This window comes from Bombyx mori, chromosome 3 (assembly GCF_030269925.1).
Source record: "Bombyx mori chromosome 3, ASM3026992v2".
Taxonomy (NCBI): Eukaryota; Metazoa; Arthropoda; class Insecta; order Lepidoptera; family Bombycidae; genus Bombyx; species Bombyx mori.
Window position 1 is genome coordinate 14,474,250 of NC_085109.1, and position 24,288 is coordinate 14,498,537.

A 24,288-nucleotide genomic window follows, 5' to 3' on the forward strand; every position below is an offset into this window, starting at 1 on the left:
ATAAAAGCGTATTAAAAAATATGGTCGACGCGCTCAATTACCATATGTGAGATCATCTGCAGATGACTCTTGGATGATTAAACAAAAAAAAAAATACTTTGCTGGGAATATCTCTATGAAGCTAAATGAAATACATTTATTATTTGAGGAAAATATACATACTAACTGCAGTTTAGTTTTATTATACCAGGAACTGTTCTGGAAGTATCAAATAGTTGTACATAGCTTCAACTCAATTTGGTAAAAGCTGCTGACGCTGAATTAATAACCTAATTATTAATTCATGACTTGGAATATTTATTTGAATAACTAGTCAGGTCATAAGTATTGTCACACAGTAAAAGCTTTTCTTTTAGAATGCTGGCCACGAAAAAGTTTATTGAATTCGAATTTCTAATTGTTCATGAAAATAAAAATGTATACTTTTAGAATTTTACTCATTTTTAAATATGGAGTGGATGCTTAAAGAAGACCGCGTTGCAGTTATTGCGTTGCATCGTTGCGGTTACGCGCCAATTCAAATTTTTAACATACTGAAAAATTTTAATATAACCAAAATATTCGTTTATCGTACTATCAAACGATACAATGAAGACTCTAGTGTAGATGACAGGGCAAGAAATGGTCGCCCTCGGTCTGTTAGGACTCCAGCAGTGATAAAAGCTATGAAGGCGCGAATTCAAAGAAATCCCAAACGTAAGCAGAAACTGTTGGCCCTTCAGATGGGGTTAAGCAAAACCACGGTGAAAAGGGTGTCATATCGAAGAAAAACAGGACATCGTTTGAATGCTCGTCTAATGGACCTGAGGCTGAAGAGATGCCGCGCTTTGTTGAAGCGGTACGCGCAAAAAAATATTGGGAAATTCTTTTTTCGGATGAAAAAATTTTTACCGTAGAAGAGAGCTACAACAAACAAAATGATAAGGTGTACGCGCACAGTAGTGGAGAAGCGAGCAACCGTATTCCGCGTGTCCAACGAGGTCATTTTCCATCCTCGCTCATGGTATGGTTGGGAGTTTCTTATTGGGGCTTAACAGAGGTACATTTTTGTGAGAAAGGTGTAAAAACGAATGCAGTTGTGTATCAAAATACAGTCCTGAAGAACCTTATGGAACCTGTTTCTCATACCATGTTCAATAACAGGCACTGGGTATTCCAACAAGATTCGGCGCCAGCTCATAGAGCGAAGAGCACACAAGACTGGCTGGCGGCGCGTGAAATCGACTTCATCCGGCACGAAGACTGGCCCTCCTCCAGTCCAGATTTAAATCCGTTAGATTACAAGATATGGCAACACTTGGAGGAAAAGGCGTGCTCAAAGCCTCATCCATATTTGGAGTCACTCAAGACATCCTTGATTAAGGCAGCCGCCGATATTGACATGGACCTCGTTCGTGCTGCGATAGACGACTGGCCGCGCAGATTGAAGGCCTGTATTCAAAATCACGGAGGTCATTTTGAATAAACTTTAGTGTCATAAGAATCTATGTTTTGTTAAGTTCATTTTGGTATATGAATGGTTACATAATGAATAAACTTGTTTTAATTATTTTACTTTAAACATGTGACAGAATTTATGACCTGACTAGGTAGATTCGAATTATCGCAAATTTCAATAGATCCGTCGTGAGATAAAACCTCTATAACATCAAAAGCAGTTAAACAGATGCCTATAATAATACATAGGCCTATAATAACACAAATGTGGCCTGACCAAAATAAATCCAAAAAGGAATTCCCTTAAACGCGACCCACATCACAGCGCGAAATTAATACAAAATCCAACAACAAAATCCTTTACGTAACCGGCAATGCATCAAATGCTTCATTCTCATCGCTTTCTACTGATTCCAACAACGACCGACCACAATCGAATATGACATCTCATGTATTCAAAATAAGAGTCATTTGAACGGTAAGACTGGAGTTGCTGGAGCCACAATGGAAGTTCTGATGAATGACAAAAGCCACGGAATCAGCGTGGTCCGAAATCGCAGTGCCAACAAAGAATTTGATGTCCGACCTCTGCTTTTGTACTTGTCCCGGGGTCGACTTTTTGTAAAGTATAAATTACGAAAGCGTTCGCTTAATATCTGCATGAGCGGGATCGTCTTTTTGTAAGGATACGGTTTCAATATTGTTTCCGTGACCGTTAGAAACAAAACAGTATTGAATTGTTTAGCGAAATTGTGTTGCGAGAAAACTTTGTTTGTTATAATTAATAGTTCTGAAATTTTGAGAGAATAGACATTCTAAAAGCATTTGTATGTACGTCTCTTTTATTTATACATAAATGGTTGATTTTAAAGGAAGTCTAGCTTTGAAGTTATTAGATTTAAATGTCAGTAGTCTGAAGATAGCCGATTCAGTTAGAAGTTAATGGTGTGAGACCTCGCCACTGCTACGTTATGTATATCTAATGTATCTATGCTATATATATCTAGCATTATTTCACGATGAAATAATAATATCGTCCAATAAGAATCACACTATGAAGTATATTAGCATTATTAGATTACTGGTAGAGGTACGTCCGCACGGTCAGGTTTTTATTGTTTAGATGTATGGTTGAATTTGAGGCCCACCTGGTGTACCATAAATACCATCATCAGAAGGCATAAAAACAATTGAGATTTAAACCTCAAGGCGTGTGGTGGCCTTTGATTTAACCTTTTTTTTATCTTAGGTAACCACTTTACACCAGGTTGAATGTGGACTCGTTTAACTTCAGGCAAAATAATAATAATTAACAAAAGTTTTCCATCGCGGGGTATTACAGAGATATATACTATGATAATAATAAATAACTGGGAACAAATTACGCACGATCATCTCGACTCCAAATTAGGATTCCCTATGCTATGGGTTATCTGAGCCTGATACACATACTTTAAACATACGTTTAAATATATACATATATAGATAATAATTACCCAGACAAAGAACAAAGAACACATAATTGTTTGCCCGATGTGGTAATCGAACTCACGACCCTCGATGTAACAGTTAAAAGCGTTAACTACTACTCCACCGAGCCAGTCAGAATAATACGTTAATAATAACAGAATAATTAACAGAATGATATGATAAGCATCAAATCTATTTTGAGCCACCGATATCCCTACCCTATCAATATTAGATTGCTAGTTGTTTCGTTATCACCAATGTCAATATACTAAATCTATAGAATAACACACATCCTTTTCATCGAAGGCCTCAATTGAAATCGTAAAAGATTTTTTTACGCCGCGCGGGTAGGTACCACGACCCTGCCTATTTCTGCCGTGAAGACAGCCGCTGTAACTATACTGAGACCTTAGAACTTATATCTCAAGGTGGGTGGCGCATTTACGGTTGTAGATGTCTATGGGATCCAGTACCCACTTAACACAAGGTGTGCTGTGAGCTCTTCCACACATCTAAGCAATAAAAATATATATAAATAAATAAAGAAAACCGCATAGAACCGCGAAAAACCCAAATAACCATCCGAGATTTATTGTAAAGCTAATTACACATGGTCGCTCGCGAGCACTGAGTAATGACTTCCACGTGCTAGCAACACGGCGGCTATATTTTGGTTATTGCCTCACCGGTCGTTACATTTTGTAACTTACACGGTGTGTAGGCTTAGAATAATGAGAATGGCTGTTCTTTTATAAACTTAAATAAAACGCAGGTAAATGGCTTGAGTGAAACTGACTATGGTTAACACTATCAGCCGGGTTCGTATGCATCTGTCATGGTATTTCTTTCTGCCCCAAAGCAGTGATGAGTTCCGTTTTGTGCCATTGAATAATACAGTTAAGGTTTTGTTCATTTGGGTATACCAGGTACTTGAAGTTGACGAGGGGGTGTGGTTAGTACCCAATGGTGGGCAGCGGTTTAGTTGTACCTCCTACATTGCTAACGTCCACAGGAGACTGTGACGGTATGCCGGTTTTCTTAAAAAGACAGTCAAAAAAAAGGCTGCTAACTAATCCAGGTCCAGGCTGCATTCGTTGCCTAAGATTGTAATTGACCGATTTTTGACATAATTTTCCGAGTAATAATGGTGCAACCTTACGTAGAACTCTTACAATCATAAATTATCAGATTTGAACATTTACTGGTGGTAGGATCTCTTGTGAGTCCGTACGGGCAGTTATGCGTTTTGGTTTGAAGGGTGGGGCAGCGGTTGTAACTATACTTGGGGCCTTAGATCTTATATCTCAAGTTGGGTGGAGCATTTACGTTATAGATGTCTATGGGCTCCAGTAACCACTTAATACCAGATGGGCTGTGAGCTCGCCCACACATCCAAGCAATAAAAAAAAAAAACTGACAATCGTAAACAAAAACAAACTCAGTTCAGACCACTAAGTTTCCAATTCAATGTAACGCTCGGCTGGCACGCGTTCGAATACTCACATCGAGCACGAACCATTGAGCTCACAAGTGAACAACAAACTTGCGAACTCATTTACGTATATGGTGTAACGTGCCTTTGAGCTTGGAATTAGCAAAATCGAAGGTATGACGTAGTTGATGCTTTAAAATATTTTATTTTCTCGGGTTTCACGCATGTCGGTTCGAGAAAAAGTAACTTAATTAACGTAAATTTGATTTCGCTGTGATGTGTCACGAGTTGTTGATGTCACTAAGTTTAATTAACTTTAAAATTTATTAAATAAAATTTAATAGTTTAATCTAATTTATATGATTTTGAAATTTATTATGTTTTTGTTAAAATTACAGTGGTTTTTAAAATAGTTTTCGTAGTCACCAGGTTTGATTCATGAAAATCTCCCATAGACACAGCCGATTGAGTTTCTCGCCGGATCTTTTTAGTGGGTCCGATCCGATAGTAGATTCAGCGAAGCACTGCTCTTGCTAGGGCTAGTGTTAGCAATTCCCTTAGGTTGAGCCCGTGAGCTCACCTACCGAACCGCGCGAAGTTGGAATAGCTGCCTAGTCTATCAAAAATTAGGTAGGGGGAAAAAAAAGCGAAAATTTCAATACGTAACTCACTGTAACTACTATCATTTTTTTATATATTATCTTCAGTAATATCAGATGGATCGTGACCTCATACGTCAAAATCAATCTTTTGAGATGTTTTTTCAGCGCTGTGCTCAAAAGCTCTTATAGTAAACTAGCTGACCCGGCAGACTTCGTAGTACCTTAATCGATAAAGGAAAGATCAACTTTTGTAAATAAACTTAAAACAAACAAAAGGAATCCGTCCGACGGGGGACACATCAAAAGGAAAAACAAATTATTATTTTTATTTAATTCCGAGCAATATGATAATGCTCGGAATTATTATCTACCTTTTAAACCTTCTCTGGACTTCCACAAATAATTCAAAACCAAAATTAGCCAAAACGATCCAGCCGTTCTCGAGTTTTAGCGAGACTAACGAACATCAATTAATTTTTGTATAAATAGATAGATTATCATTAGAAATCTTGTTCAAATTCGTATCGAATTATCGCGCTAGTTAACTTAAAGTTAAACAAACAATCAACCAAAGATTCGAGATAGCTTTATTTTTCGACCTTAAAGTTTCCACTGTACTGTGTCCACACTTTGTTGGTTTGGACCGTGTCCGCTCCTGTATAAAATGAACGATTAAAGTGAATCGATCACTCGCTATGTAAACAGCGCGGCTCTATCAGATATTCATTGGACTACAGATTGGATTTAATTCGGCCAGTGAAGTTTGTGGGTTGATGCTCGATCAGTAACGAGTTTGTGTAGCGATTTTTGAAGAGTATTCCAACCTTGTTTTTCAGTTTAAATGTAGTTCTAAATTGACACACGAACCTTATGGGGATAAGAGCTTACTAAAGTTTTTTTTTTTAGTGCTTAGATGGGTGGACGAGCTCACAGCCACCTGGTGTTAAGTGGTTACTGGAGCCCTACAACGTAAATACGCCACCCACCTTGAGATATAAGTTCTAAGGTCTCAAGTATAGTTACAACGGCTGCCCCACCCTTCAAATCGAAACGCATTACTGTTTCACGGCAGAAATAGGTGGGGTAGTGGTACCTACCCGCGCGGACTCTCAAGAGGTCCTATCACCAGTATGAAATATGGGCTCCAGTAACCACTAAACACCAAGTGGGCTGTGAGTTCGTCCACCCATCTAAGCAATAAAAAAAGTCTTTAAAAAGTTTTAAAGTTAATCGTTTTAAAAACTTCGTACCTACATCTTTTTCGTGAATCATATTTTCATATATAGAATTATTAAAGTACACGCAACTCACATTATAGTACAAAACAGGGGAATGTGACGCAATATCTACTCCGAAAACGGAATAATTAGTGAAACAGGGGAGGCGCCATCTGGTGTCCATCACAGGAATCACTCGACGCAACTGTGCGTGAAGTTTTAATGCATCTACTAATGCAATTTGCTCGCCCTGTACATTTAGGGACGGTGCGTCAGGTCTGTCGCAACGAATCCTCCGATTTTGAGCTTTTAAGTTTTGGCTTTATTTAAATTTTTAATTTAATTATTATTTAAATATTTTTTACTGGTGGTAGGACCTCTTATGAGTCCGCACGGGTAGGTACCACCATCCTGCCTATGCCTTGAAGCAGTAATGCGTTTCGGTTTGAAGGGTGGGGCAGCCGTTGTAACTATACTGAGATGCTAGAACTCATATCTCAAGGTGGGTAGCGACATTTACGTTGTAGATGTCTATGGGCTCCGGTAACCACTTAACACCAGGTGGGCTGTGAGCTCGTCCATCCATATAAGCAATAAACAAAAAAAAAAGGTTTATCTCGTAAACGTACGATAAATGGCTCGTGGGTGATCTCAAGAAATCGATGTTTTAACTAACTTAGCGATGCTCATAGCAGTGTGTTTAGTGGGAGCTTTTTAACGTTCTCGACCGCGTAAAAGTTAACTCAAATTTGTATGGGGTTGGAAAAGCGTCTCTACATTTTCCGCGAGAAGATAAAAAAATCGCACTAAGCACGCAAAGCGTGATCGATCAACATATTTAAATAATATAATATTAAAAAAATTATGTTGTAATAAATAATGTTGGACGTAATATTTTCTGAAATTTTATGTGAGAGTGCCAATCAATTTGTCTGTCAATTACAGTATTGACAGATTCTCTATTGACAGTCTTTTGAATAATAAAATGAAGAATTCTGTATAAACTGTATTTAATGCCAAAAACTATCATTCTAAGTTTAGTAAAATATAACTAAAATTATCGTGAATTAAAAAAAAAATAGATAGTGCGCACCTAATTTTTGAAATGCGTACATCTGAGTGAAAAGTCGATCTAATAAAGTTGATTATTTTCGCATTCCTAAATCGTAATAATTTGTCTATATTTTCCTAGTGACTATAAACAATACAGACCAAACAATATAGTGTTGTAACGCGTACATTTTTCGCGACAACTCTTTCCGTGCGTCCCGACTCGCTACAATCCGCGTCACTCAGCCGGCTTAATTGCGAACAGTAAAACAAACGAGCGCCCGAGTGCTTGTGGGACTGCGGGCATGTCCTGCGCACCTACACGGGCGTTGCAAACGCGCGTTTTCACGCTCGATGTTTTTATCGAAAGTGTATGAGATAATGGCGAAACCGGTCGTGGCTACTGCCTCTCATATTTTTTATTTCCTATTGCTTAGATGGGTGGACGAGTTCACGGCCCATCTGGTGTTAAGTGGCTACCGGAGCCCATAGGCATCTACAACGTAAATACCGCCATCTAAAATGGATAGTAGTTAATGGAATAGTTAAATGGTTGGCATACCGTTATACTAGAGCAAATGTGCATCTACACTTGCGAGCGTAGTTGTGACTTAAACCGATAATAAATACATAAATTTTGTACATAAGCTCGAGCTGTGAGGCTAAGAGCCTATATTATTAAAAGACCCAGTGTATTCACTGTATTCAAGCTATGAGCCTATATTATTAAAAAATTCAGTGTATCACTGGTGGTAGGACCTCTTGGGAGTCCGCACAGGTAGGTACCACCACCCCGCCTATTTCCGTCGTGAAGCAGTAATGTATTTCGGTTGGAAGGGTGGGGGTAGCCGTGGTAACTATACTGAGACCTTAGAACTTATATCTCAAGGTGGGTGGCGCATTTACGTTGTAGATGACTATGGGCTCCAGTAACCACTTAACACCAGGTGGGCTGTGAGCTCGTCCATCCAACTAAGCAATAAAATAAAAAAAAATCGCATAGATATGTGCGTTATGTTAAAAAAAGTTTGAAGGCTTATACGAAATAATGTTGAGTTTTCAACCTCATTGAGGTTACTCACATTGTGAGATTTAATAAATTAGTTTTTAATAGATATTGGGCTGTGAATCCATTTGCTCATATTTAGCAACAAAGATGAGACCACGCAATTTCATCAATATTTTTTTTTCCTTTTTTTAAAAACAAATTAATTAAACGAGTTCCCAATTAATATAATTACAAAACTATTTATTTTTGTTCCGTTTTCAATGCTATGTACATATTGTGTTTAAATGTTGAGTATTGAAATATTGAAGTAAGTATAAAAAAAAAGTAGGAAATGATTTCTTTATAAGATGTTGCGTCGGAGATATATATTTGTAATGAAACCAACGAGACTCCGAATAATACTCTGCTTTATTTGATAGACACTTAGTTTATATAGGATTACATTAGGTAGGTTAACATAGATTATAAGGAATGTTTCATACATCACATCTTAGAATTTCTTAAAATTCTCACATATATAAAATAAATGTAATTGTATTATACTAAATTGTATTTCTTAAGTTTAAAAACAGAAATCTTCTTAGAATAGTGTTTTTAATGAAGACGTGTAGGAATAAATGTTACATTAATTATTTTGTAGCGAACAACCGTGAATCAGTATTTAACGCTCGTCTGCCGAGCCCGGCTCTTTCACTACGTGACGTTACTTCTCGCACGTACATTTTTTAAAAGTACATTTAATCTGTTGCTTGAATATACTCAGTTCCTTGTATTTTTTGTACATGTACAATATGAAAAACTTTAATTACAATATTATTTATCTTAACCAGCTCGCAACGATTATGCTCTATCAAAACATTATTTTTGTGTAATTTTTGAATGTCGCTACTTTTCTTCTGACAAGAGGTTGAAGTCTCCAATATATTGGATGGCGGATGTGCTACCAGAAGAGTATGGATTGTATGATTGCTTCGTCGCAGACATAGGCAGAATAGCGGTAACTGTCCATATTACAATACGTACTATCAGAAAAAAATACAGATTTGCTGTCGAATTACGTTGGTATACTGTAAAAATACTAATGTCTATTCTTCGATGAATACAATGAGTCGCAGCCAGTCACTGTCGTCGCCCTTGACACGTCTTTACGGATTCATCAGATCCAATAATTCTTGCGTTAGATGCCTTCAGCTCTAACACTAGGAGCAGGCTTAGGGACCCCGGTAAACGTGCTACCTAACTCATGCGTCATCCTGCTCAGTTTCTCGCCGGATCTTCTCAGCGGGTCGCGATTCCGATCTGGTAGTAGATTCATTCGTGAAGCAGCTGCTCTTGAGTTATTGGGTCTCCTTCGGAGGCGTTCAGGTGGATGTTAACATATTCCACCCCTCCTGACTGAGCTTTTGCTCGCCCACCTGTCCTGATGAAACTGGAAAGGCCTCCAGGCCATTAGTAATGCGTCAATTATAAAAAAACAAGGAGACGCCTTTCAAACGCCTATGAGAAAGGTGGGGCGTAGTGATGATCTAGGCCATCACACACACCACAAAGCCAAAATATTATTTTGCCGCAAAGCAATAGAGTGTTTATTTGAGAACTAGGACCTTCTGATCGCTGATGCCTGACTTCTATAATCCGGGATCCGGGTGATATAACCGATTGTTATAGTAACCCTTGTCATATAAAATCCTTTCGGGGTCCGAATGATCATTTTCGTGCCTCGTGTGTGCATTCTCGGCAACACCGAAGAATAGTCTAACATTTATGTAGTGTTTGTCAACAAAAAAATCATTGACCAAATTTTCGATTGAGTTGCCACGGAGAGAGCTGTATGCTATAAATATGCTTAAAGAAAATTCTTCGTCAATAGTACGATAATTATAATATAACTAGCTGACCCGGCAGACTTTGTAGTGCCTCAATCTATAAATAAAAGACCTAAGCTTTTGTATAAAATAAACTTAAAACAAACAAAAGGAATCCATCCGACGGGGGACACATCAAAGGAAAATCAAAATTGTATTTTTTTTTAATTCCGAGTATTTTCATATTTATCTACCCTTTAAACCTTCTCTGGATTTCCACAAATAATTCAAGACCAAAATTAGCCAAATCGGTCCAGCCGTTCTCGGGTTTTAGCGAGACTAACGAACAGCAATTCATTTTTATATATACTAGTGGTCCCCTGGTAGTCGAAATTCGGCTATAATTAATTGAAATTATAAGTTTGTATACTATTATGATTCCATTTTCAAAGACAATTATACTTCTATAATCACAAATTTCGCCAAGACTACACTATAGAAAAATATTAATAAAGACAAACAATATTTATTTTAATGTATTCTCAATTTGACCACAGACGTCAAGAACAAAAGTTTGAGAATAAATAAATAGTATGCATGCGTGTGTGCGTCAAATACATGGTAGTGTGTGTAATGTTTTTTTTTTGATTTTTTTTAGACATAATTAATAAAAAAATATTAACATTCTGCACTCCTTCTCTATATTCTCTTATAAGTGTGGGAAATTTCATACTCCTCCGTCCGCGCAATTTTCGTAAAAAGGGATACAAAGTTTTTCCTTCACGTATTAATATATAGATAGATAGGATACCTGAGAACCCATATCGTTATATTAATATCAGTATCAGAGGACTACGGATGTGTAGTATGCATATAGTATACGCGAAACTTGTAAGACGTCCTAGCTTCGCAGTTGCCGGCAGGATCAGTGGCGAGTGTCGGGTTAACGAGGTCTACCCGTTCGGTCATACTTGTTATTTAATAGTTTGACGGTGATCATGTCACTAACTTAGGCGATTTTGAACAGTAAATTGACAAAGGAAAGATCGTACAAGAAGCAGACTATTTTAGCTCGGTAGAACAACTGTTCGAATGTTATTATTATTTTTTATTGCTTAGATATGTGGACGACCCCACTTGTTGTTAAGTGGTTACTGGAGCCCATAGACATCTTTAATGTAAATTCCGCCACCCACCTTGAGATATAAATTCTAAGGTCTCAGTATAGTTTCAACGGCTGCCCTACCCTTCAAACCGAAATGCATTATTGCTTCACGGCGGAAATAGGCGAGGTGGTGGTACCTATCCGTGCAGACTCACAAGTCGCCCGTACGTGGTGGTTACGTAATTATCACCAGTAATTACGCAAATTATAATTTCGCGAATTATAATTTTTGTTGTTATAATATACGTTAATTTGGGTCAAACTAGTTACTGGAGGATGCTTAATATCGCTCCGCTTTAGAGACTTAGACCAAACTGAACAAATACCCTGCAAATTTAGTGAGGGCGAGACCTATTGGAAACTGCCCGTTATAACTAGGTGGAGTTAAGTTGCATGCAACGTTACGTACGGTTAGTGCTCACTATGGGTTGCTGTGTTACTGTTGTTGATTTACTGTGCTCGTTAAAAAAAAAAACTTCTGTATATATTTACATATTAACGCTTGGAATCTCTGGGTCTGCGGAGGGACTTCGGTTCCCTCTGTATTTTGTACAGTATGTTCCATGAGGAGTGCTCTGAGGAATTGTTCGAGATGATACCGCCATCTCGTTTTTACCATCGCACCGCCCGCCACCGGAGTAGAGTTCATCCATACTACCTGGAGCCACTGCGGTCATCTACAGTGCGTTTCCAGAGATCTTTTTTGCCACGTACCATCCGGCTATGGAATGAGCTCCCATCCACGGTGTTTCCCGAGCGCTATGACATGTCCTTCTTCAAACGAGGCTTATGGTAAGCGGTAGGCAGCGGCTTGGCTCTGCCCCTGGCCTTGCTGAAGTCCATGGGCGACGGTAACCACTCACCATCAGGTGGGCCGTATACTCGTCTATCTACAAGGGCAATAAAAAAAAAATTATACAATTCAGACTGCAACTTTGACTTCGTTTTTTAATGCGGAATTGATGTGTTGATGTCTATGGACTCCTTTAGGCACTTAACACTTCAGCAGCCCAGCCCTCAGCAAGGGTTGCCAACTATGCTGTTAAAAAGAGTATTGTACTGTTTTTCACTCTAATAAACTTTTTACTGTTGAACAAAAATAAAGTACATATACAAAATACTATTTTCAGCATCAAAATTCTTAACACTTAATGTGTTAGACTTTATTTTAATTATGTTGAGGCGCATGAAACTTTTCAAAAAGCAGGTAAATTAATAAGTTGTGCGAGAAGCTCTAAAATATGTATTTAAAACATTAAATAAATAACATATTGTTTATTTTTTCTAAAATAATGTTTAATATTCTTCTCAGACCTAAATATACTTTATTTCTTGTAAAAAAAGATGACAGCCCTACCTTCAGCGGCCATCATATTAAGCTATAAAAGATGACCGGTGCTGTGCCGGTAGTTTCTAGTTTCTAATTAAAAGACCGTGCAGACTTAAAACAATATTAAATCCTCTGACCGTATACATACATTTTATTTTATAATAAAACCACCGCATCTAAGCTTAAACCACTATTCTACAAAGTGAATTTGATATATTTACTCATAAAATTTTCGGTATTTTGTGTATAACAGACTACCTTAGGGTAAGACCTAGTTTAGTTACACAAGAAATGCGTGAAGTTTTCACAGAATCAGTTTTTTTTGTTGCTGCTGGGATTAGTTTTTTAATTATTGCCTTTGAAGACAGACGAGCATAGCTGATAGTAAGTGGTCACCGTCGCTCATGGACATTGTACAGTACAGTAGGCTTAAAGTGCGTTCCACCACCGGTAATTAGAGAAATTAAATTTTGTATGTTTCTCATTTCTTTACAAGATAACTATTATTCTTTAGTCGTGAAGTTTTTTCGTGAACCTAATATGTGCGGCAGGTATTTCCATAGAAAATTTTAACTTCGGCATTGACGCATAGCTTGGATACGAGACACCAGGCTTATACAATATAACACCAAATAGTACCAACCCGATAACTAGAATTGTCAGTATTAGTGGAATCAAACCAATTCAAAAACCGATGAGTATTTTCTTCACCAAAAACGCTCGACTAAACATTGACAGTGAGCGTAAACTCTTCGATTAAACAAAGCATTCTTCGCAGAAATTCCGGTACGTGAACCGGGGCAGGCAAACGATCTGTACTTAATGGCATTACGCACTTAGTTCCGGAGGCGATTGACCTTCAAATTACCCAACGGTTTCTCCAAACCTTTTATTTTTCTAGTAAAATACTGATCCAGTGGTATCGTGCTGGTCTACAATAAAATGGAGTTACCAAGAGTCTCCAATCGTGTCGTAACAGTAGATCAAGAGAACATACAGTTAGTTGCTTTATCTTGTCAGAATGCTGCAATCGCAACTGTATCCGGTATTCGAAGTCCAAGCTGGTGATACCACTATCCTGTTTAATTCATTTGCATGAAATGCGGGATAGCCTTAATGCAATTTGATGGATATTTCGACTAAGTATCCCAAGGAGTTCATGGCGGCAGTCATCTTGTTGCAACTATGGGCCCAGTAAGGAGTGTACGAAACACTCGATTATGAGTTGTCATCGTCCTTTATGGATAATAACAATGTTTTTTTTTTGGTAAAGAGGAAATCGCCAGACTCACCCTCCACCGGGGATGGCGGGCGGGGTATGTCGGAGTTGAATCGACTAAAACCTCCTGTCGCTCAAAACAGCCCACGTCTGAGCCTCCCATGAGACAGAACTCATGAAAAGGCAAGGGGGGAGAGTGAAGCGCTTAGTGCGGAGCACATCTCTCCCATCATCTTACCTCCCTCGTGACGCCGGATCGGCGGTCGTCGGCGCCACGACTACCAGCACTATCGGTCGGCAGGCTGTCCGAAGCCTGGCTAGATAGCGCTGGTTAGAGTGAACTATCCTACGGGATACCCCGCTGGGTCAGAACCAGCGTGGGTCGAGGATAGCCGGCCTTCCATCATCCGGATGCTCTTGCGTAAAATGCGTGCAGAGCAGCTTGCACATCGTCTTCTTAGGCCCCCTTCGCCGGGCCCCAGACCGACATATGAGGGGGACCCGAAACACTTAGAAGGCCAGGGCTTGGGCAAAATCTGTCTCCCTGGCCCCCGCTCGACGGCGGCGGGCTTGTGCGTCTCTCATGCGCCCCGCCGCCTCTTTTTGCGAGTGCACCATCTCGCAGAAGTCGAGCATCGCCTTCCACGACTCGTCGTCGCCGAGCATCGATGCCACAACACTCGGCAACGACAAGTCGTTTCCTATTTTTGCGACAAGGACACGGCGCCACCCCTCCCACGCAGGCGACGAGCGTGTGCTCCACCGTGTCCAAGTCGCAACCACAATAGTGGCACTCTACCGTCGGCTCGGCTCCGATCCGGTGCAGGAACTCATCGGAGTGACCATACCCAGTGAGCACCTGCGTGAGCCGGAAAGTGAGGCGTCCTCTGTCACGATTCACCCAATCCACAAGGACCGGGCGAATAGTCTCGACGATCCTACGACCAGCCGAAGGATCGGCCAGCCGCCTGGACCATGACTCCGGCAATAACAATGTCTAGCGCATAGCCAAGTGGCTGCCTACTGCTGAAAAATTTTCGCAAACCCCTTTTTAAGAAGAACAACACGTAGCATTCGGAAGACGGTTTTTCCGTGTGCTAGGTGCGTATTATTACTACATTTTATTATTTTACCATACAAAGAGGTAATAAATACATTGGTTTAACGAAACACATTCTCTAGTCAGTTAACTTGATATCAAAACACTACTAAGCACATTTTCACAGATGAAGAAAACAAGTCTCCTTGGACGTATTCTCTGCCACTCCTCTCCAAAACTTGAAGTGTCATAACAATACAAAAACTACCAAAGTTATCATTCAAACACCTCATTAACTAAGCCCCTAACCAAAGTTTATCGCTTAGAAACTAACCACACATGTAGTGTAAACAATTTATAAATCAAAAAGAAGTACCAGCTTAAAATGGTACACCCTTCGTCCACTTAACCAGCGGCAATGTGAGGAACGGTAAATATGAAGGGGGTCTCAGCAAAACGGACGGAACCACACCTTTCTGTTATTATTTGAAGTGCTCCAGTCTGCTCAATCTCACATTTGTACATGCTCTATAGTTTTCTACAGGGTGGATGAAAGCATTTTTTTATTTGTTTTTAGTATTTCTTATGGTTAACTGGTTTAATAGTAAGTAGTGGCTTGGCCTTGCCCCTGGCCATTGCTGACGTCCATGAGCAACGGTGACTACTTACCATCAGGTGGGCCGTACGCTCGTCTGCCTACAAAGTCAATAAAAAAAAAGATAACTCGTATAATAATCGAAATAATTAAATAAAGAGGCCACGACTCTTAGCATTGTGGATTATCGACGTAAGGAGAAAGATGTTGGTCTAAGATGAGGGGGTGGTTTGCTCATACACTTTCTGCGGTCTGTTGCACCACAGCTTACTGCTGAAGGCTCTTTACTGTTTTCCGTTGAAGGCTTTTTTTGATCCTCGTTTAAATGAGGCCCAGAAAACATCACATATGTCATTTTATTTAAATATCGGAGGTATCTGATAAAAATGGTCATTGGAATAGCAGTGCGGGTCGTGGTGGTAGAGATACTCTTAGTTTTGGTGGTGGGTACGATGGTAAAATAGAGACGACGGATTTTACAGCAAACATTTCCTTATATAATAACAGTTTAATATAGCCATATATCATAAAATCGTATATTTCTTATCCGCGTAGTATGGCGATCAAAATGATATTCGTTTGTTACAATGAAAACATCGACCTGTATACACAGAAGTGTTCAAACTTGTGTCGCGGAATGCTTCCGATATCGGCGAGTTATCAGCTCGTCAATCAGTTCAATAGTCCTCAACATAACAACTCGGCATTCGAAGGGAAATAAATATATGTTGCATTTTATGAATGACTCTACAACTTCAATTAATTCGGGAGGACTGATTTTAAGTTTTCCTAGAAGTGAAAAGGTGGTCTTTAGAGCTTTTTTTTATTGCTTACATGGGTGGACGAGCTCACAGCCCACCTGGTGTTAAGTGGTTACTGGGGCTCAGAGACATTTACAACGTAAATGCGCCACCCACCTTGAGATATAAGTTCTAAGGTCTCAGTATAGTCACAACGGCTGCCCCACCCTTCAAACCGAAACGCATTGCTGCTTCACGGCAGAAATAGGCGGGGCGGTGGTACCGACCCGTGCGGACTCACAAGAGGTCCTACCACATATACAGAACCTTGACTTTAATCTTAAGTCAGAACGCGATATTGATAATTAAAATTACTTTTACAGGTTAACCCTTATAATATGCGTGGTCACGGATGACTAAATCGTGAATGTCGTAGATATTAACACGTTGAGCGCTATAAATAATAGAATATTTTCATTCAGGCCTCGGTGCTGACCATGCTCATCGGTGAGCCTTATCTTACTGAACCATTTGGGCCATGAGGGTCACCCGTGAGCCTTTTAAAATATACCTATATAGACTAGACTTTTAAAGTTCCTAATCTTATTCTTTATTTTCCGTGCAAATTATGGCGTTTTATAAATTTTAGAATGAAAATCTCAAATTGATAAAAATTACTAATTCCCTGATTTTGGCTTGGCCCGAATGATAGTGTTATGTTTGTAAGTAAGTATTCACTTCAGTGTGTCAATAAACGGTGAACGCAACGTACGTGTCTATTATTTACTAGTGGCGAACGCGGAAAAAAAAATCAATTTGTGGCTTGTTTGTTTCTTGTTTGAACTAATTAAAATTATATGAACATAATGTCGGTCGGGCAGTTGAAAGAATTCGCGGTAAACAGTGGAAATTGGTCCTCATATGTTGAGAGATTAGAAATGTACTTCTTGGTGAATAAAGTGACTGACGATTTAAAATTACCCACATTAATTTCCGTTATGGGTGAGGAAGCGTACGATTTATTATCGACATTAGCCAGCCCTTCGAAGCCGTCACAGTTAACTTATGCTAATGCCGTGGCGATGTTGGCAGCTCACCTGCAACCGAAGCCCTCAATCTTGGCGGAAAGATACAAGTTTCGACAACGTCGGCAGCTGAATGAGTCAATAGCTGACTACGTCACAGAATTAAAAAAATTATCAAAAAATTGTGAGTTCGGCTCGTCGCTGGATGAAAATCTGCGTGATCAAATGGTTTGTGGATTAAAGAGCGAAATCATACGGCAAAGGTTATTTGCCGAGGAGAAATTAGAATATAAGCGAGCAGTTACGTTAGCTTTGTCTTTAGAAGCTGCGGAGAGGGATGCGATTGCAGTGGAACGTACGCCAATTGAGGAGGTTAACAAAATTAACTTCAATGAATGTTCAAGATGTGGAGACAGGAGACACCAAGCAAAGGATTGCATATACAAAGACTACGTGTGCAGTTCATGTCATGAAACCGGCCATCTACGAAGAATGTGCCCCAAAAAAGGGCTTAAGAACCAGGCGGAGGCAGCCGGGGGTTCACCATGCACCGGGCGCCGGGGGAACCGGGGTGCAGGCGGCAACAGGCGATCGTGGCGCGGGCAGCGCGGTGCGGGACGAGGAGGCCGAGAGCGGGCTCCTTTGCACTTATTATACGATCAAAACAACGATGACACATACAACAACTTCAATAATGAACAGGACGGGTGTGGAGAAGAAAATGAGCCTATGTACCAAATGACATTGAGTAATTATAAACCGGTGTGTATTAAAGTTAAAGTCCAAAATTGCTTGCTCAAGATGGAGGTCGATACTGGATCGGCGTTATCTTGTATTAGCAAGAATGTTTATGATAAATATTTTTCTAAGGAGAAGTTACAGGCATGCTTATTAAATTTAAAATTTTACGATGGCTCAATCATTCGGCCTTTAGGGTTTATAAACACTATAGTGAAGTACCAAGGTGTTTCAAAAATGTTAGACTTGTATGTCATAGACAAAGGAACGACTAATCTATTGGGCCGACAATGGTTAGCTGAATTGAATATTCCTATAAAAATATCAAAACCTACGAGTTTTAAAATACAACACAGTAACTTTGTAACCGAACACGCACGAGACTATAATAAATTAATTAATGAAATTGTTTCTAGACATAAATCCTTGTTCGACGGCACATTGGGTAAATATACGGGGGGCACAGCAGAGTTAATCGTGCGGCCGGATGCGGTGCCTATCTACTGCCGCGCGCGACCGCTGCCGTATGCGCTGCGCGAGCGCGTCGATGCCGAGCTCGACGCGATGCTGGCCGCCGGCGTCATCAAACCGGTGGACCACTCCGACTGGGCCACGCCACTTGTCGTAGTACGCAAAGCGGACGGCGGTCTGAGAATATGTGCGGACTATAAGGTAACCCTTAACAAAGTATTAGCAATCGACAGATTTCCGGTTCCAAAAATGGAGGACTTATTCAGTAATCTCAGCGGAAATAAATTTTTTACTAAGCTTGATTTATCTCAAGCTTATAATCAAATAGTCTTATCAGAACATTCTAGCGAGTACACGGTTATCAATACACATAGAGGATTATTTAAATATTCCCGCCTCGTCTACGGGTTAGCTTCGAGCCCAGGCATTTTTCAAAAACTAATGGTAAATATGTTTAAAAATGTCCCAAATGTAGTAGTTTTCTATGATGACATATTGATTAGAAATCAGGACCTAGACAGTCATTTAAAGTCTATAAAAGAAGTATTAGATATATTAGAAAGGTATGGCTTAAAAATTAAAAGGAGTAAGTGCGAGTTCATGGTAACAGAAGTGAGGTATTTAGGGTTCATAATAGATCAAAATGGGGTTCGTGTAGACCCAGAGAAAGTCAAATCAATAGCAACAATGCCACACCCAAATAACGTGACAGAATTAAAATCTTTCATCGGTATGGTAAACTTCTATTCGAAGTTCATACAAGATTTGAGTGCACATTTATCACCTTTATATGCCCTTTTAAAAAAAGGTAAGCACTGGATGTGGGGAAATGAACAGAATGCTGCTTTCCTGAATGTTAAAAAGTTTTTGTGTAGTACAAAAGCACTTGCACATTTTGATATGTCTTTGGAGTCGGTGTTGACTGTGGATGCGAGCGCGCGTGGTCTGGGTGCCGTGTTGGCGCAGCGCGGGCCAGGATGTCAGGAGCGCGTCGTTGCATACGCTTCACGCGCACTCACCACTCATGAATTACATTACAGTCAGATTCATAAGGAAGCATTGGCGATTGTTTTCGCGGTGGAAAAATTCCATCAATACTTATATGGGAGAAAGTTCATACTACGGACCGACCACAAACCTCTGGTGAGCATTTTCGGGCCTAACATAGGTATCCCGAGCGCGGCAGCTAGCCGCTTGCAGCGCTGGGCTATCAAACTATCAGCATATGACTTTGAAATCGAGTACGTTAGGACAGATAAAAATGTAGCCGATGCACTTTCACGGTTAATCGAGTCTCAAAAAAATGACGTAGCTTCCGAGGAAACAGACTTACCCGAGCAAACCTACTTACACTTCTCAACAGAAGCTCTGTTAATAGATTATAATGTTCTTAAAAAACAAACTAGTAGTGATCCAATCTTAAGTCGCGTGTTAAGTTATATAAGGGACGGATGGCCCTTAGACATAGAAATTAATGAATTAAAACCATATTATAATAGGAAAAACGAACTTTATATTGAATTAGGATGTATAATGTGGGGTCATCGTGTGGTTATACCCTCTTCATGCAGAAACAAAATAATAACGGAGCTTCATGATCCGCATATGGGCATAGTGAAAACAAAATCGCTAGCACGTAGTTACGTTTGGTGGCCGGGAATCGACGAAGCGCTCGAGACGGAATGTCGCGCTTGCACCGTGTGTGCTGCCGTCGCAGACGCACCTTCTACACACGCGCCCCGCTCGTGGCCCTGGCCCTCACGCCCCTGGTCCAGGTTACACTTAGACTTCTTAGGCCCCATAGGTGGAGTCACTTATCTAGTTGTAGTGGATTCATGCTCCAAATGGATAGAGGCAATTAAAATGCAGAGGACAACGGCACAAGCGGTTATATCGGTACTGCGGGACTTGTGGTCAAAATTCGGCCTGCCAAAGCAAACGGTCAGTGACAATGGACCGCCTTTCTCGAGCTCTGATTTTCAGAAGTTTCTGATTCATAATGGCATAAAACATATTTATTCAGCTCCCTATCATCCCGCCTCTAATGGGGCCGCTGAAAATGCAGTTAAAATTTGTAAACGTGCGATTAAAAAGGCATTAAAACAGAATTTAAACGTAGATACAGCTCTGTGTAGATTTTTATTAGCCTACAGAAATACAGAACATGCAACTACCGGCGATAGTCCAGCCAATATATTACAGGGTCGAAGTCTCCGTATGAGATTAGATAATTTAAAACCAGAAAGGCAATCTCGAGTTATCGCGCAACAAGAGCGGAGCGAGCAAAACGCAGGGGGTGTGCAGCGACAACTCGAGCCGGGCACTAAGGTGTGGTATCGGGATTATCGAGGTCTGGATAAATGGGTACCTGGGACGATCCTCAAGCAATTAGGTAGTCGTGATTACTGTGTACGATCTAGTTTTGGAACCGAGAATCATAGGCACGTCGATCAGCTAAAATTAAGGGTTACAAAAAATATAGATAAAGTTGATACCTTTGCGTCGATTCGTAAAAATATAAGTCCCGAACTGATCGCGCAAAATTTAGACTTAAGAACACAATCACGTAAGTCGCTATCATTTCCCATGACAAGTGGCGAGGAACCAGTGGCGGTGGTCAACGATTCGGGGAAGAGTAGTTCACCACCAAAAAATAGCACACCGGCACAGGATGCTGTATCGCCTATTCGTGGCAGCCCTATGAGACCCGCTGTGCCGATAGACAAGGCAGCATGTAGTACTGGTGGTAAGAGTATCAATGAAAATGTGACACCCAAACGTGAACGTCCTGTAAGAATACGCAAGCCACCAGTTAGATATGGATTCGAGGAAATAGATTAAGTTTATAGTTTTTTTTTACTTTAGTTTGTTATGTACGCTTAGTTAAGATATATATATATATATATTAATTGTGCTTATAATGTGTAGTAAATAAGGGTGGAGGTGTTATGTTTGTAAGTAAGTATTCACTTCAGTGTGTCAATAAACGGTGAACGCAACGTACGTGTCTATTATTTACTAGATAGTATGCTAGGTCCACCGGTGGTTCGTAAAGGGTGCAACGTGTTAATTATGTCAACGACTCGCGTAAGCCGAAAGAAATACTATTTTCATGTTTTTTTGACGTAAACAATTAAACAATCGGAAATGTCATCGAGAATATTAGGTAATTTTCGAGAGCACACTTGTGCCTTTGCATAACATGAAATACGAGACATAAAAATACAAATATCTGAGAACAGTCTCATAATGGGTAATCGAATGAAATCATTTATTATGTATGATGCTCCTCAAAATACATTGAACCCGAACTGATAACAAGATCTGAAACCCGAAACTTGATGTTATATATTCATGGGTAACCGCAACCCAACCCGATCTTATTAGAATGTTGACTTAGGACTTTCAGTGTTCGCGACCATTATCGAATCAATGGCCGATTGAGTGATGACTAAAAACAGGTGTGTTGGAAATACGACTTTTATACGATATATTAGACGAAGCTGGATTGAAGGTTTGTCTGCTTTAGACTTGTGCGATGAAAGAACTATGTACAATATGCTTTTTTTCCTACTTATTCTAGTAAACTCTAGAGGTTATACTAGATTCGCCAAATTAGTAGGTGAGCTCACGGGTCTCAAACCTGATGACGTTGCTAACACTAACCCTAGCAAGAGCAGTGCTACGCAGAATCTGCCACCGGATCGGAAATGCGACCCACTGAGAAGATCCGGCGAAAAACTGAGTGGGCTGTGTCTGTGGGTTAATTGACTCGCCGAGCCCTTCGTCACAATCAACGGGTTGCGAACAACGACTGGTGGTTGAAGTACCTAAAAGCACCGTTAGTGGAACGGGAGGATCCGAAATGACACACGACGAGGAGTATATGGTTACGGTGTTACTAAGCATTTAGGTTACAGTTGATTTTCCCCCGTACCTAATCGCTGGTAGCCTGAGGGACTGTACCAACTACGCTCGTATAGTTAGGTGAGCTCACTGGGCTAAGGCTGAGAGAATTTTCTAGCACTATTTCTAGCAAGAGCAGTGCTTCCCTCATTCTACCACCGGATCGGAATCGCGACCCCTACTGAGTTGGATACAATTTATGACTGCACTTATTATTTAGCCCATAACCAGAAGAGTTGAAGAAGAGTTAAAATATTCTCACGAGCCAATTTTATCATAAATCATTCGCGTGATATTCGCGTCAATAGCAATAAATGTGAATACCATTGGGCTGTTTGATAATATGTTAAGGATATAAAATTAAAAGAGCAATTAAATACCACTTCATAGTATTTATACCAAATGTAAGTTATTTCTGTCGTTAAGAAACCACAAATCCAGAGATAGTTAGTCTTAAATTGTATATCTCGAGTAAGGCAGCCATGTCCAAGACCCTATAAACCTCATTAAACAAATAACATCAGATCGTAGCATCGATGATCGAAAAAAAAAATACTAAGAAAAATTAACACAACTCCTTATTCGGAAAATTCAGTAGATTCAAACTGTAGCCACCGAAAATTACTTTCGACTTTTTCACACGCATAGCCGTCCGCAGTTCGAGTGACGTCATTCACAAAATTATAATCGAGACGCCATACTTTATAAGAAAACTTTTTTTAATAACATCTCGACGTCACTACAGGAATTCAAATTGAAATGTCATCGGGCACTGTCAGCGGCTACGTGGTATATTGTGGGGTGATCTAGCTCGAGACGTTTTTTTAAATATTCATTTTCGATCTTATACCGTACAGAATAAGGACTACAAAGCCCGGGTGTAAATTGCGAAGGTTTTATTCCTATTAGTGCAACCGTCCGTGCATCGTATAATCGGTTTTTAATGAAAAGATTAGTGCTATCCGCGCCCATTGTAAGAGCAGAATCGATAGTGAGGCGGACACTTCGGGAATTTTCCAATTTAGCACGCCCTCTGCGACATTCGAGGGTGTGTGCTAATTTAGGCGGATTTTTTGTTTTCGCAAATTGAACTGGCAAGTTATATTTAATGAAATTTTACAAATTTTGTTTTTTTCTGAGCTGAAAATTAAAGAGGCCATACAAGGAAGGCCCTGAGTCGTCTACTCATCTGGAGGACTTTTATACAAGTTTTTTTTATTTTATTTTGGATTTTGCCGATTTGGCTTTGACCTAGCCGATCTGGCGTGGTCAAAGTCCATTTAATAATGAATGCTTTGGAAGTGACTTAGACACTTCACATATCTACCTTAAAACATGAGATTAAAGTCTAAATTTGCTAAATCCAAGATATCATTACAACGTTTTTTTTTATAATCAGTATCGTAGTTGCGTACTTTGCTTCTGCGTGCTTGTGCGTGTTTTATTCCATATGTTCCATGACGAGTGCTCTGATAGTTGCCTGAGAAAATAAAGATGAAAAAGATGAAGACTCTGAAAAAATATGTTAAGGCTTTCATTGGATCATATTAAGGTTGTTTCAACAAAAACCTAAAAAAAATCTAGACTCCCTAGGTATAAAACTGAACTAAACAACCAACAAGCCCCTAACTACGGTTGTAATAACAGAGGTATTTTAATTAAAAAAAGTAAAACACACACTGGCTAAGACTTTTATCTCGTACGATACGATGTGATGATCGTGTCGTTTACGATATCGTATCATGAAGGGAAAATAAAATAGCTAAAAGCTAAGAGTATACGACCGCACTCTTTTTAAATTAGTGATCTTCTTCTCTCAGCTCTGACTCTATTATCGTACTATTAAGGATTACACTTTTCCTAGCGCTGATTATTCATATCAAAATATCTTTGTAAATTTATATTCAGAAATATCGTGTGATGAATGAATTGTCATTCTATTCATGTTGATTATATAAGACACTAATAACATTGATAATGATTTAATGAAAATTGTCATTTTATACATGCGATTACGATTACGCTTAAAGCTTCGGAG

General features: G+C 39.7%; 1 protein-coding gene across 1 annotated transcript in view; it reads left to right on the forward strand.

Annotated features, from left to right (window-relative positions):
* LOC101738846 (uncharacterized) overlaps window positions 1-24,288 on the forward strand; it is a 474,148-nt gene that overhangs the window by 43,047 nt on the left and 406,813 nt on the right. The window lies entirely within an intron of this gene.